The sequence below is a fragment of the Tachyglossus aculeatus genome, chromosome 4 (genome assembly GCF_015852505.1).
Source record: "Tachyglossus aculeatus isolate mTacAcu1 chromosome 4, mTacAcu1.pri, whole genome shotgun sequence".
Taxonomy (NCBI): domain Eukaryota; kingdom Metazoa; phylum Chordata; class Mammalia; order Monotremata; family Tachyglossidae; genus Tachyglossus; species Tachyglossus aculeatus.
In genome coordinates this window covers 3355117-3370172 of record NC_052069.1, presented here as the reverse complement: position 1 = coordinate 3370172, position 15056 = coordinate 3355117, and positions in this window count along the sequence as shown.

Sequence of the window (15056 nt, the reverse complement as noted above, 5' to 3'; positions counted from 1 at the left end):
CAGCCCGCACATTTTGCTCGTCCAACGCCCTTCCTTCCTCTCCCCCTCATCCCCCTCTCCATCCCCCCATCTTACCTCCTTCCCTTCCCCACAGCACCTGTATTTATGTATATATGCTTGTGCATATTTATTACTCTATTTATTTTACTTGTACATATCTATTCTATTTATTTTATTTTGTTAATATGTTTGGTTTTGTTCTCTGTCTCCCCCTTTTAAACTGTGAGCCCACTGTTGGGTAGGGACTGTCTCTACATGTTGCCGACTTGTATTTCCCAAGCGCTTAGTACAGTGCTCTGCACACAGTAAGCGCTCAATAAATACGATTGATGATGATGATGATGATGAACGCCAACTGACTCACTAAACTCATCTAGGTTTCATTCATTCATTCGATCGTATTTATTGAGCATTTACTGTGTGCAGAGCACTGTACTAAGCACAATCGGCAACATATAGAGACGGTCCCTACCCAACAATGGGCTCACAGTCTAGAAGGGGGAGACAGAGAACAAAACAGAACAAATAAAAAGGTGTCAATAGCCTCTAAGTCACAACTGACCCCTGGTCCACGTCCTTCCTCTGTCCTGGAACCCCCTCCAGACCATCACTCTTCCCTCCTTCAAGCCTTATTCAAAACACATCTCCTCCAAGAGGCCTTCCCAGACTAAGCCCTCATCTTCCCTATTCCCTCATTCATTCATTCATTCGATCGTATTTATTGAGCGCTTACTGTGTGCAGAGCACTGGACTAAGCGCTTGGGAAGGACAAGTCGGCAACATATAGAGACGGTCCCTACCCAACAACGGGCTCACGGTCTAGAAGGGGGAGACAGACAACAAAACAAAACATGTGGACAGGAGTCAAGTCAACAGAATAAATAGAAGAAAGGCTAGATGCACATCATTAACAAAATAAATAGAATAGTAAATATGTACAAGTAAAATAAATAGAGTAATAAATCTGTACAAACATATATACAGGTGCTGTGGGGAGGGGAATCTCCTCCAAGAAGCCTTCCCTGACTAAGCCCTCCTTTCCTCTTCTCCCACTCCCTTCTGCATCTCCCTGACTTGCTCCCTTTATTCATCCCCCTTCCCAACCCCACACCTCTTATTGTCCACATCTGTCACTTATTTATTTCTATTCGTGTCTGTCTCCCCCTCTAGACTGTAAGGTCGTTGTGGGCAGGAAATGTGTCTGTTGATTGGTTTATTCTACTCTCCCAAGCACTTAGTACAGTGCTTTCTGCACACAGTAAGCACTCAATTCATTCTATTTATTTTATTTTGTTAATATGTTTTGTTTTGTTGTCTGTCTCCCCCTTCTAGACTGTAAGCCCACTGTTGGGTAGGGACTGTCTCTATATGTTGCCATCTTGTACTTCCCAAGCGCTTAGCACAGTGCTCTGCACACAGTAAGCGCTCAATAAATACGATTGATTAATTCCTTCATTCGATCGTATTTATTGAGCTCTTACTGTGTGCAGAGCACTGTACTAAGCGCTTGGAAAGTACAGCAATAGAGACAATCCCTGCCCACAACGGGCTTGCGATTGACTGACTGATTCACTTCACCCTCAGCAGCACAGCACTTAGGTACATTTAGTTAATTTGTTCCTTTTATATTAATGTCTGTCTCCCCCTCTAGATTGTAAGCTCCTCGTGGACAGGAAACATATCTACCAACTCCACTGTATTGTAGTAATAATAATGATAATGATGGCATTTATTAAGCGCTTATTATCATCATCAATCGTATTTATTGAGCGCTTACTGTGTGCAGAGCACTGTACTAAGCACTTGGGAAGTACAAGTTGGCAACATATAGAGACAGTCCCTACCCAATAGTGGGCTCACAGTCTAAAAGTGGGAGACAGAGAACAAAACCAAACATACTAACAAAATAAAATAAATAGATTAGATATGTACAAGTAAAATAAATAAATAAATAGAGCAACAAATATGTACAAACATATATACATATATACAGGTGCTGTGGGGAAGGGAAGGAGGTAAGATGGGGGGGAAAGCACTGTGTTATTATTATGAGCAAAGCACTGTTTTAAGCGCTAGGGAGGTGACAAGCTGATCAGGTTGTCCCACGGGTGGCTCACAGTCTTAATCCCCATTTTACAGATGAGGTAACTGAGGCCCAGAGAAGTTAAGTGACTTGCCCCAAGTCACACAGCTGAAATGTGGTGGAGCCAGGATTTGAACCCATGACCTCGGACTCCAAAGCCCAGGCTCTTTCCACTGAGCCACGCTGCTTCTCTATTGTACTCTCCGGAGCACTTAGTACAGTGCTCTGCACGCAGTAAGTGCTCAATAAATTCAACTGATTGATTCCCTCCCCAAAAGGAATTAACACTTTGTGCAGAGCACTGTGCTAAGCACTTGGGAGACTACAGCAGAGTTAAGAAGACTAGGTCCCTGCCCTCAAGGAACTTGCAGGGGAAGGCACTGAGGGAGAGGGAGCAGAGGCAGCGTGGCCTAGTGGAAAGAGGCCCGGCCCAGGAGTCAAGAGTTCTAATCCTGACTCCACTTGTCTGCGCTGTGACCTTGGGTAAATCACTTCACTTCTCTGGGCCTCAGTTACCTCATCAATAAAATGGGGATTAAGACCACGGCCCCTATGTGGGACAGGGACCCAGTAATCTTGTATCTACCCCGGTGCTTAGTACAGTGCCTGACACATAATAAGCATGTAAAAATTGCCATTAAAAGTAATAATGTTATTTGTTAAGTGCTTACTATGTGCCAAGCACTGTTCTAAGCACTGGGGTAGGTACAAGGTCATTGGGTTGTCCCACTTGGGGCTCACAAGCTTCATCCCCATTTTACAGATGAGGGAACTGAGGCACAGAGAAGTGAAGTGACTTGCCCTAAGTCACACAGCTGACAAGTGCCGGAGCAGGGATTAGAACCCATGATCCCTGACTCCCAAGCCTGGGCTCTTTCCACTGAGCTGCCTGTATCTACCCCAGCGCTTAGTACAGTGCCTGGCATATAATAAGCATTCAAAAATTGCCATTCAAAATAAAAAGGGGGAAGAATGCAGAAGATATATCGATCAATGGTATTTCTTCAGTTTATTATTTATGTATTTATTTTACTTGTACATATCTATTCTATTTATTTTATTTTGTTAGTATGTTTGGTTTTGTTCTCTGTCTCCCCCTTTTAGACTGTGAGCCCACTGGTGGGTAGGGACTGTCTCTATATGTTGCCAACCTGTACTTCCCAAGCGCTTAGTATGGTGCTCTGCACACAGTAAGCGCTCAATAAATACGATTGATTGATGATTGATTGATTGACTGTGAGCCCGTTGTTGGGTAGGGACCGTGTCTATATGTTGCCAACTTGTACTTCCCAAGCGCTTAGTACAGTGCTTTGCACACAGTAAGTGCTCAATAAATACGATTGAATGAATGAATGAGTGCTCACCAATCATCGCCTTCTTGCCAAATCCAACTACCTCTACTCCACCCTAATCCTCCTCCACTTCTCGGCTGCCTATCATGCTCCTTCCCTTCCCCACAGCACCTGTATATATGTATATATGGTTGTACATATTTATTACTCTATTTATCTATTTATTTATTTATTTTACTTGTACATTTCTATCCTACTTATTTTATTTTGTTGGTATGTTTGGTTCTGTTCTCTGTCTCCCCCTTTTAGACTGTGAGCCCACTGTTGGGTAGGGACTGTCTCTATGTGATGCCAATTTGTACTTCCCAAGCGCTTAGTACAGTGCTCTGCACATAGTAAGCGCTCAATAAATACGATTGATTGATTGATTGATTGGACCACCCCCTTCTCCTGGAGACATTATCCAACCTCAGCTTCACTGACACTGTCCTCTCCTGCTTCTCCTCTTATGTCTCTGGCCGTTCATTCTCTGTCTCCTTCGCGGGCTCCTCTCTGCCTCCCACCCCCTGACTTTGGGGGTCCCTCAAGGTTCAGTTCTGGGTCTCCTTCTCTCCTCCATCTTCGCCCACTCCCTTGGAGACCTCATTCGCTCCCATGGCTTCAACTACCACCTCTATGCAGCTGCTTTTAGACTGTGAGCCCACTGTTGGGTAGGGACTGTCTCTATATGTTGCCAACTTGTACTTCCCAAGCGCTTAGTACAGTGCTCTGCACACAGTAAGCGCTCAATAAATACAATTGATTGATCGATGATACCCAAATCTACCTCTCCAGCCCTGATTCATTCATTCATTCATTCAATCGTACTTATTGAGCGCTTACTGTGTGCAGAGCACTGTACTAAGCGCTTGGGAAGTACAAGTCGGCAACATATAGAGACGGTCCCTACCCAACAGCGGGCTCACAGTCTAGAAGGGGGAGACAGAGAACAAAACCAAACGTATTAACAAAATAAAATAAATAGAATAAATATGTACAAATAAAATAAATAGAGTAATAAATCCGTACAAACATATATCCATATATACAGGTGCTGTGGGGAGGGGAAGGAGGTACGGTGGGGGGGGATGGAGAGGGGGAGGAGGGGGCTCAGTCTGGGATCTCTCTCCCTCTCTCCAGTCTCGCATCTCCTCCTGCCTTCAAGACATCTCCATCTGGATGTCCGCCCGCCATCTAAAACTCAACATGTCCAAAACAGAGCTCCTTATCTTCCCCACGAAAACCCTGTCCTCCCCTTGACTTTCCCATCACTGCGGATGGCACCACCATCCTATCCGCTTCACAAACCCACAACCTTGGTGTCATCCTTGATTTGTCATTCAACCCACATATTCAATCTGTCACGAAATCCTTTCCTTCACAACAAAAATCCGCCCTTTCCTCTCCATTCAAACAGCTACCACATTAATACAGTCACTTCTCTTATGCCACCTGGATGACTGTATCAGCCTCCTTGCTGACCTCCCTACCTCCAGTCTCTCCTCACTCCAATACTTCACTCTGTTGCCCAGATCATTTTTCTACAAAAACACTCAGGACATGTCCCCTCCCTCCTCAAAAAGACTCCAGTGGTGTCCATCCAACTCTGCATCAAACAAAAACTCCTCTCCATTGATTTTAAAGCTGTCCATCACCTTGCCCCCTCCTACCTACAGAAGCGGTGTGGCCTAGTGGAAAGAGCCCGGGCTTGGGAGTCAGAGGTGGTGGGTTCTAATCCCGCCTCTGCTTCTTGTCAGCTGTGTGACTTTGGGCAAGTCACTTCACTTCTCTGGGCCTCATTTGCCGCATCTGTAAAATGGGGATTAAGACTGTGAGCTCCCCCCCCCCCCCCCATGGGACAACCTGATCACCTTGTAACCTCCCCAGTGCTTAGAACAATGCTTTGCACATAGTAAGTGCTTAATAAATGCCTTTGTTATGAAGGAACTGAGGCACAGAGAAGTTAAGCGTGGCATAGCAGATAGAGCCCGGGCCCGGGAGTCAAAAGGTCATGGATTCTAATCCCCGCTCCTCCATTTATCAGCTGTGTGACCTTGGGCAAGTCACTTTACTTCTATGGGCCTCAGTTCCCTCAACTGTAAAATGGGGATTGAGACTGTGAGCCCCACGTGGGGCAGGGACTGTGTCCAGCCCAATTTGCTTGTATCCACCCCAGCACTTAGTACAGTGCCTGGCAATCAATCAATCATCAATCAATCATATTTATTGAGCGCTTACTGTGTGCAGAGCACTGGACTAAGCGCTTAGGAAGTACAAGTTGGCAACATACCAACCCCACAGTGGGCTCACAGTCTAGAAGGGGGAGACAGAGAACAAAACCAAACATACTAACAAAATAAAATAAATAGAATAGATATGTACAAGTAAAATAAATAAATAAATGAGTAATAAATATGTACAAACATATATACATATATACAGGTGCTGTGGGGAAGGGAAGGAGGTAAAATGAGGGGGATTAAGCACTTAACAAATACCATCATCAATCATCATCATCATCAATCGTATTTATTGAGTGCTTACTATGTGCAGAGCACTGTACTAAGCGCTTGGGAAGTACAAATTGGCAACATACCATCATTATTATTATTATTAAGTGGCTTGCCCAAGATCACACAGCAGACCAGTAGCGGGGCCCGGAACATAATCAATCAATGGGATTTACTGAGCACTTACTATGTGCAGAGCACTGTTCTAAGTGCTTGGGAGAGAACAATGCAAGAGATTAAGCGCTTAGTACAATGCTCTGCACACAGTAAGTGCTCAATAAATATGACTGAATGAAAGAATAAAAAGATATGTTCCCTTACAGTCCAGAGTAGAAGGTAGAAATTAATATGAATAAAAGGATTAGAACCCAGGTCTGTGCTGTCTCCAGATCAGTGCTTTTTGAGCTCATTGTGGGCAAGAGTGTGTCTGTTATTATATCATACTCTCCCAAGCACATAGCACAGTGGTTTGCACACAGTAAGCGCTCAGTAAATATGATCGAATGAATGCTTCACTGGCTAGGATCTTTCTTACCTCCTTCCCTTCCCCACAGCACCTGTATATATGTATATATGTTTGTACATATTTATTACTCTATTTATTTATTTATTTATTTTATTTGTACATATCTATTCTATTTATTTTATTTTGTTAGTATGTTTGGTTTTGTTCTCTGTCTCCCCCTTTTAGACTGTGAGCCCACTGTTGGGTAGGGACTGTCTCTATATGTTGCCAACTTGTACTTCCCAAGCGCTTAGTCCAGTGCTCTGCACACAGTAAGCGCTCAATAAATACTATTGATGATGATGATGATGGGATGGGTGGCCAGGAGGTCAAGGAAACCCCTGTCCCCTCTGTTTCCCCTGGGGCTCACAATCTCAATCCCCATTTTACAGATGAGGGAACTGAGGCCCAGAGAAGTGAAGTGACTTGCCCAAGGTCACACAGCATACAAGTGGAGCGGTGGGATTAGAACCCACGACTCCCAGGCCTGTCCTCTAAACTGCTCCGCCACTCTGCTTGTGAGTAAGAGGAATCGGCAGTCTCTGTATACACCTCCCTCAGATCCTCCCTTCTTATTTCGGAGTGGGAGGGTGGCCTCTGTCAATGCCACCCCTGATAATAATAATAATAATAATAATAATAATAATAATAATAATAATAATAATAATAATAATGGTATTAAGTGCTTACTATGTGCCAAGCACTGTTCTAAGTGCTGCAGTAGATACAAGGTCATCAGGATGTCCTACTTGGGACTCGCAGTCTCAATCATAGCTATAATTCTATTTATTCTGACAATTTTGACACCTGTCTACGTGTTTTGTTTTGCTGTCTGTCTCCCCCTTCTAGACTGTGAGCCCGTTGGTGGGTAGGGACCATCTCTATCTGTTGCTGACTTGTACTTCCCAAGCACTTAGTATAGAGCTCTGCACACAGTAAGTGCTCAATAAATGAATTAAATTCATTTAGATTAAATGAATCTAAATTATTAAATTAATTAAATTAAATTAAATTTATTAGATTCAGCGAATGAATGAATCCCCAGTTTGCAGATGAGGTAACTGAAGCACAGAGGAGTGAGGTGACTTCCCCAAAGTCACACAGCTGACGAGGGGCAGAGGCGGGATTAGAACCCACGACCTTTGACTCCCAAGCCCAGGCTCTTGCCACTAAGCCACGCTGCTTCTCTATCCCCTCCCCTCTAATTTCTGAGTCTATCTTCTACACTGTGATCCCGTTGGCGGGTAGGGTTTGTCTCTGTTGCCGAACTGTACTTTCCAAGAGCTCAGTACAGTGCTCTTACAGTCGAGAGGGGGAGAAAATCTAAATAATCTAAATAATTGATAATACATAATTTAAAGAGATTTACATGAGTACCGTGGCTTTGGGTGTGGGGCGACTATCAAATATCCACAGGTCACAGATCCAAGTGCATAGATGATGCAGAAAGGAAGTAAGCGCTCAATAAATACGATTGAATGAACGAGCTGGGGGTTGTGGGCCACGTCTACAGTTTTTGGAGTCACCTCATCCTTTCCGCTTCGTCCCGACTCGCTCCCTTTACTCTCCCCCCGTCTCCCCGCCCCGCAGCACTTAATCAATCAATCAATCAATCGTATTTATTGAGCGCTTACTGTGTGCAGAGCACTGTACTAAGCACTTGGGAAGTACAAGTGGCAACACTTAGGTATATAGCTGCCATTTTATTTATTGATATTGATGCCTATTTACCTGTTTTGATGTCTGTCTTCCCCCCTCTAGACTGTGAGCCCATTGGGGGCAGGGATTGTCTCTCTTTATTGCCATATTGTACTTTCCCAAGCGCTTAGTACAGTGCTCTGCACAAGGTAAGCACTTCCTGAAACCCCCAGATCTCAGGCCAGAGGCCACACAGCCAACTCGAGAGAGAGAGAGACCTAATCGGGGTGTCTTTGGGGAAAAGACCTGCTCCTTAATAAAGTCCATCGCCAGTGCCCTATTATTTCCTCCTGGGAAGCTACCATCCTTTTTAAATGGTCGGCTCCTCGGAGGTTTAGAAATGTCTCCAATAACCTAGAGCAGAGGTTACGGGGATACCCATAATTGGGGCATTCACTTTTCAGCAATTCACACTGTAAATTCCCTGTAGACTCTGTGCCAAAGCCCTACTGAGAGCTCACCTCCTCCAAGAGGCCTTCCCAGACTGAGCCCCCTTTCTCCTCTCCTCCTCTCCATCCCCCCCGGCCCTACCTCCTTCCCCTCCCCACAGCACCTGTATATATGTTTGTACAGATTTATCACTCTATTTTACTTGTACATATTTACTATTCTATTTATTTTGTTAATGATATGCATTAACAAGGCCCTACTAAGAGCTCACCTCCTCCAGCAGGCCTTCCCAGACTGAGCCCCTTCCTTCCTCTCCCCCTCGTCCCCCTCTCCATGCCCCCCATCTTACCTCCTTCCCTTCCCCACAGCACCTATATATATGTATATATGTCTGTACATATTTATTACTGTATTTATTTTACTTGTACATATCTATTCTATTTATTTTGTTAGTATGTTTGGTTTTGTTCTCTGTCTCCCCCTTTTAGACTGTGAGCCCACTGTTGGGTAGGGACTGTCTCTATACGTTGCCAACTTGGACTTCCCAAGCGCTTAGTACAGTGCTCTGCACACAGTAAGCGCTCAATAAATATGATTGATTGATTGATTGATTTAGCTTTAATTCTATTTGTTCTGATGACACCCGTCCACATGTTTTGTTTTGTTGTCTGTCTCCCCCTTCTAGACTGTGAGCCCGTTGTTGGGTAGGGACCGTCTCTATATGTTGCCGACTTGTACTTCCCAAGTGCTTAGTCCAGTGCTCTGCACACAGTAAGCGCTCAATAAATACGATTGAATGAATGAATGAATGACTAGATGGAGGTCCTCACCTCTAATTCCCGAGCCGGGGTCCTGATGTCCCAGTTCCATGTAATGAAGCTGCTTTTTGGCCGTTGGGCTGACGGGAATATTTACGTAAGTGACGGTTTTGGCCTCTGCTTCACTCTGCGGTCTTTCTGCTGTTCCTCCAGCTGTCAGATCTTCAGGGGGATCCCCTGGCCCGAACGGAATAATAATAATGATATTAATTATGGCATTTTTTAAGGGCTTACTAGGTGCCAGGCACTGTACTACGTGCTGGGGTGGTTACAAGCAAATAATAATAATAATAATATTGGTATTTGTTAAGCAGTTACTATGTGCCAAGCACTGTTCTAAGCACCGGGGAGGTTACAAGGTGATCAGGTTTTCCCACGGGGGGCTCATAGTCTTCATCCCCATTTTAGAGATGAGGGAACTGAGGCCCAGAGAAATGAAGTGACTTGCCCAAGGTCACACAGCAGATAAGGGGCAGAGCCAAGATTAGAACCCATGACCTTCTGACTCTCAGACCTGTGCTCTTTCCACTAGGCCAAGCAGAAGAGGAGACATGGCCTGAGTTGCGGGGGAACAAACTATTTCAGGGGGCAGGAAGAGGAGAAGCGCAAAGAATAGCAAAAAATATTAATAATAATGATGATGGTATTTGTTAAGCACTTACTATGTGCCAGACATTGTACTAAGCGCTGGGGTAGTTTCAGTCTAATCAGGTTGGACACAGTCTCTGTCTCACATAGAGCTCACAGTCTTCATCCCCACTTGACAGATGAGGGAACTGAGGCCTGGCGAAGTGAAGTGACTTGCCCAAGGTCACACAGCAGACAAGTGGCAGAGCCGGGATTAGAACCCAGGACCTCCTGAGTCCCAGGCCCGGGCTCTATCCATTAGGCCACACTGCTTCTTTTCTCCAAGTCTCGAGCATCTTCTTTCTTCTTCTTCCCTCTCCCTCCCTTTCCTCCTCTCAGAAACTTCCTGGTACATGAAACGAATTGGTTCTTGAGATGGATATATTAACTGCAACAAAAATGATATCACCCCAAGTTTCTTTTAATAATTACTAATAATAATAATGGTATTTAGTAAGTGCTTACTATGTGCTGAGCACTGTTCTAAGCGCTGGGGTAGATACGAGGTAATCAGGTTGGCCCATGTGGGGCTCACAATCTTAATGTGTATATACTATAATGTGTATGATATACACATATGCATGTAATATTATATAATGTATATAATGTGTGTATATATATATATAATTTTTTAATCTATTTTGTTGATATTGATGCCTGTCTACTAGTTTTGTTTTGTTGTCTGTCTCCCCCTTCTAGACTGAGAGCCCATTGTTGGGTAGAGATTGTCTCTGTTGCCAAATTGTACTTTCCAAGCGCTTAGTACAGTGCTCTGCACCCAGTAAGCACTCAATAAATATGATTGAATGAATGAATTAATCCTCGTTCTACAGATGAGGTAACTGAGGTCCAGAGAAGTGAAGTGACTGGCCCAAGGTCACACAGCTGACAAGTGGCCGAGCCGGGATTAGAACCCAGGACTTCTGACTCCCAAGCCCGGGCTCTATCCACTGAGCCACTCTGCTTTTCCAGTCAATCGATCGATCATATTTACTAAGCATTTACTGTTTGCAGAGCTCTGTACTGAGCCCTTGAAAGAGTATAATATAGCAGAGTTGGTAGACAGATTCCCTGCCCACAAGGAGCTTACAGTCTAGAGGGGGAGACAGACAGTAAGGAAGCGGCATGGCTCAGTGGGAGTCAGAGGTCGTGGGTTCCAATCCTGACTCTGTCACTTGTCTACTGTGTGACTTTGGACAAGTCATTCACTTCTCTGTGCTTCAGTTCCCTCATCTGTAAAATGGGGATGGAGACTGTGAGCCCCACATGGGACAACAACCTAATGACCTGGTATCTACCCCAGCGCTTAGAACAGTGCTCAGCACATAGTAAGCACTTAACAAATACCATCATTTTTATTGTTATCATTATTAAATAAATTAGGGCTATGTCCTTAAGTTTCTTGGGGAATCCAGCACTGAATCTCAGTTGTTGGAAAAACAATCTCACAATGAACGACAAAATACTTTTTGCCTACCTGGGAGAGGGAGGACGAATCCAGGAGGTAAATCAGCCATTCCCTAAAAGAAATGAGAACAGGCCATTCACTCAATCGGGTTTATTGAGCGCTTACTGTGTGCAGAGCACTGTACTAAGCGCTCGGAAAGTACAATTCAAGTGAGACACTTCATTGCAAATTTTGCATTAAGGGCAGTCCAGAAGGATTTGTGGTGAAGAAAGTTGCAGTGAAATCACTCGTAAAATGTGTCCATTTCTGACATCTGCTAGATTCACATCACCCATTTCATTCATTCAATCGTATTTATTGAGCGCTTACTGTGTGCAGAACGCTGTACTCAGTGCTTGGAAAGTACAATTTGGCAACAGAGACAGTCCCTACCCAATAACCGGCTAACAGTCTAGAGGGAGAAAGAAAGCAAGAGTGAGAGCGACCAGAGATAGAGGGTCAGACAGCTTAGTACAGCGCTTTGCACATGGTAAGTGCTCAATAAATACTATTGAATGAATGACAGTGAGAGAGCGAAAGACAATGAAAGAGAGAAAATATGACCTTTAACACGCCATGGTCTGGAATTTCACACTAGCTTTCACAACAGGATTCAGATAGAATCTGCGTGGCTCAGTGGAAGGAGCCTAGGTTTGGGAGTCAGAGGATCTGGGTTCTAATCCCGCTCCAAAACTTGTCTGCCGTGTGACCTTGGGCAAGCCATTTAACTTCTCTGGGCCTCAGTTACTTCATCTGTAAAACGGGGATTAAGACCGTGAGCCCCCTGTGGGACAACCGGACAACCTTGTATCTACTCTAGTGCTTAGAACAGTGCTTAGCACAAAGTAAGCACTTAAATACCATCATTATTATTATTATTAGATACGTTGAGACAAATGAGAAAATGTTCAGGTGGGCTTTGTTACCTTTTCACCCTCTGCACACACAATAAGCGTTCAATAAATCCCACTGCTGGAGAGTAATAATAATAATAATTGTAATGATGACATTTATTAAGCGCTTACTATGTGCAAAACACTGTTCTAAGTGCTGGGGTGGTTACAAGGCAATCAGGTTGTCCCACGGTGGCTCACAGTCTTAATCCCCATTTTCCAGGTGAGGTAACTGAGGCACAGAGAAGTTAAGTGACTTGCCCGAAGTCACACAGCTGACAAGTGGCAGAGCCGGGATTTGAACCCATGACCTCTGACTCCAAAGCCCGGGCTCTTTCCACTGAGCCACGATTCCTTGAATGTTTCAATCGATCCATAAATGGTATTTATTGAGCGCTCACTGTGTCGAGCACTGTACTAAGCCCTTCAGCTTCTGAACTACAGAGTGGTGAGGTGTGAATCCACCTGAATTCAAATGCTTTTCCCCAAGATGCTAAGAGCGTGGACCAGATCCTCCGTTCCCCAAACTGTAGAAATGACAAGGGGCATGTGAGTGATGTGACGCCCAGCACAGCCTGATGACATCAAAAACTCCTCATTATCGGCTTCAAAGCTGTCCATCCCCTTGCCCCCTCCTCCCTCACCTCCCTTCTCTCCTTCTCCATTCACAAACTATTTCAGGGGACTGGACCCATTGTTGGGTAGGGACCGTCTCTATATGTTGCCGACTTGTACTTCCCAAGCGCTTAGTACAGAGCTCTGCACACAGTAAGCGCTCAAGAAGTACGATTGAATGAATGAATGAAGATGAGAAGCATAAATTCATGAGAATTTATGGGATAACGAGATTTATGAGATGAGAAGCGGATTAAGTAATAATAATAATAATGATGATGGTGATATTTGTTAAACACTGATTATGTGCCAGACACTGTTCTAAGCACTGGGGAGGATACAATCAAATCAGGTTGGACACAGTCACTGTCCCACGTGGGACTCACAGTCGTAATCCCCATTTTACAGGTGAGGGAACTGAGGCCCAGAGAAGTAAAGTGATTCACCCAAGGTCACATAGCAAACAAGAGGCAGAGCCGGCATTAGAACGCATGACTTTCTGATTCATTCATTCAATCTTATTTATTGAGCACTTACTGTGTGCAGAGCACTGTACTAAGCACTTGGGAAGTACTAGTTATGAGAAGCAGCATGGCTCAGTGGAAAGAGCCCGGGCTTTGAAGTCAGAGGACATGGGTTCAAATCCCGCCTCGGCCACTTGTCAGCTGTGTGACTTTGGGCAAGTCACTTAACTTCTCTGGGCCTCAGTTCTCTCATCTGTAAAATGGGGATGAAGACTATGAGCCCCACATAGGACAACCTGACCACCTTGTAACCTCCCCAGCGCTTAGAACAGTGCTTTGCACATAGTAAGTGCTTAATAAATGCCATTATTATTATTATTATTACAAGTTGGCAACATATAGAGATGGTCCCTACCCAACAGCGGGCTCACAGTCTAGAAGGGGGAGACAGAGAACAAAACAAAACATATTAACAGAATAAAATAAATAGAATAAATATGTACAAGTAAAATAAATAAATAAATAGAGTAATAAATACGTACAAACATATATACATATATACAGGTGCTGTGGGGAAGGGAAGGAGGAGGAAGGACTCCCAAGCCATTACAAGCCATGCTCCTTACAGACACATTCCACGCCCATAACAAGTTTACAGTCCAGAAGGGAGACAGGTATTAGTAGAAATCAATAAATGACAGATGTGGAACATCAGTGATGTGGAACTGAGAGGAGGGATGAACAAAGGGAGCAACACAGGGGACGCAGAAGGGAGTGGGAGATGAGGAAAAGTGGGGCTTAATCAGGGAAGGCCTCTTGGAGGAGATGGGACTTCAATAAGGCTCTGAAGGGGGAGAGTCATTGTCAGATTTGAGGAAGGAGGACGTTCAAAGCCGGAGGCAGGATGTGGGCAAGTCGGCGGTGAGATAGATGAGATTGAGGCAAAGTGAACAGGCTGGCATTAGAAGAGAGAAGCACGAGGTAGGAGGGGGCAAGATGGTGGATTGCTTTAAATCAATCAATCAATCAATCACATTTATTGAGCGCTTACTGTGTGCAGAGCACTGTACTGAGCGCTTGGGAAGTACAAGTTGGCAACATCTAGAGACAGTCCCTACCCAACAGTGGGCTCACAGTCTAAAAGGGGGAGACAGAGAACAAGACCAAACATACTAACAAAATAAAATAAATAGAATAGATATGTACAACTAAAATAAATAGAGTAATAAATATGTACAAACATATATACATCTATACAGGTGCTGTGGGGAAGGGAAGGAGGTAAGATGGGGGGGATGGAGAGGGGGACGAGGGGGAGAGGAAGGAAGGGGCTCAGTCTGGGAAGGCCTCCTGGAGGAGGTGAGCTCTCAGTAGGGCAACCACCGGAGGCTATTGAGGAGGGGGGGAAATGGCCTGAATGGCTTTGTAGAAAAATGATCCGGGCAGCAGGGCGAAGTACGGACTGCAGTGGGGAGAGACAGGAGGCTGGGAGGTCAGCGAGGAGCAATCAAGGCAAGAGAGGACAAATGATCAGATTAATGTGGTAGCAGTTTGGATGGAGAGGATAGGGAGGATTTTAAGGATTTTGTGAAGTTCGAACTGACAGGATTTAGTGACAGATTGACTATGTGGGTTGAATGAGAGAGAGTTAAAGATAACAAGTCTATATCCACAG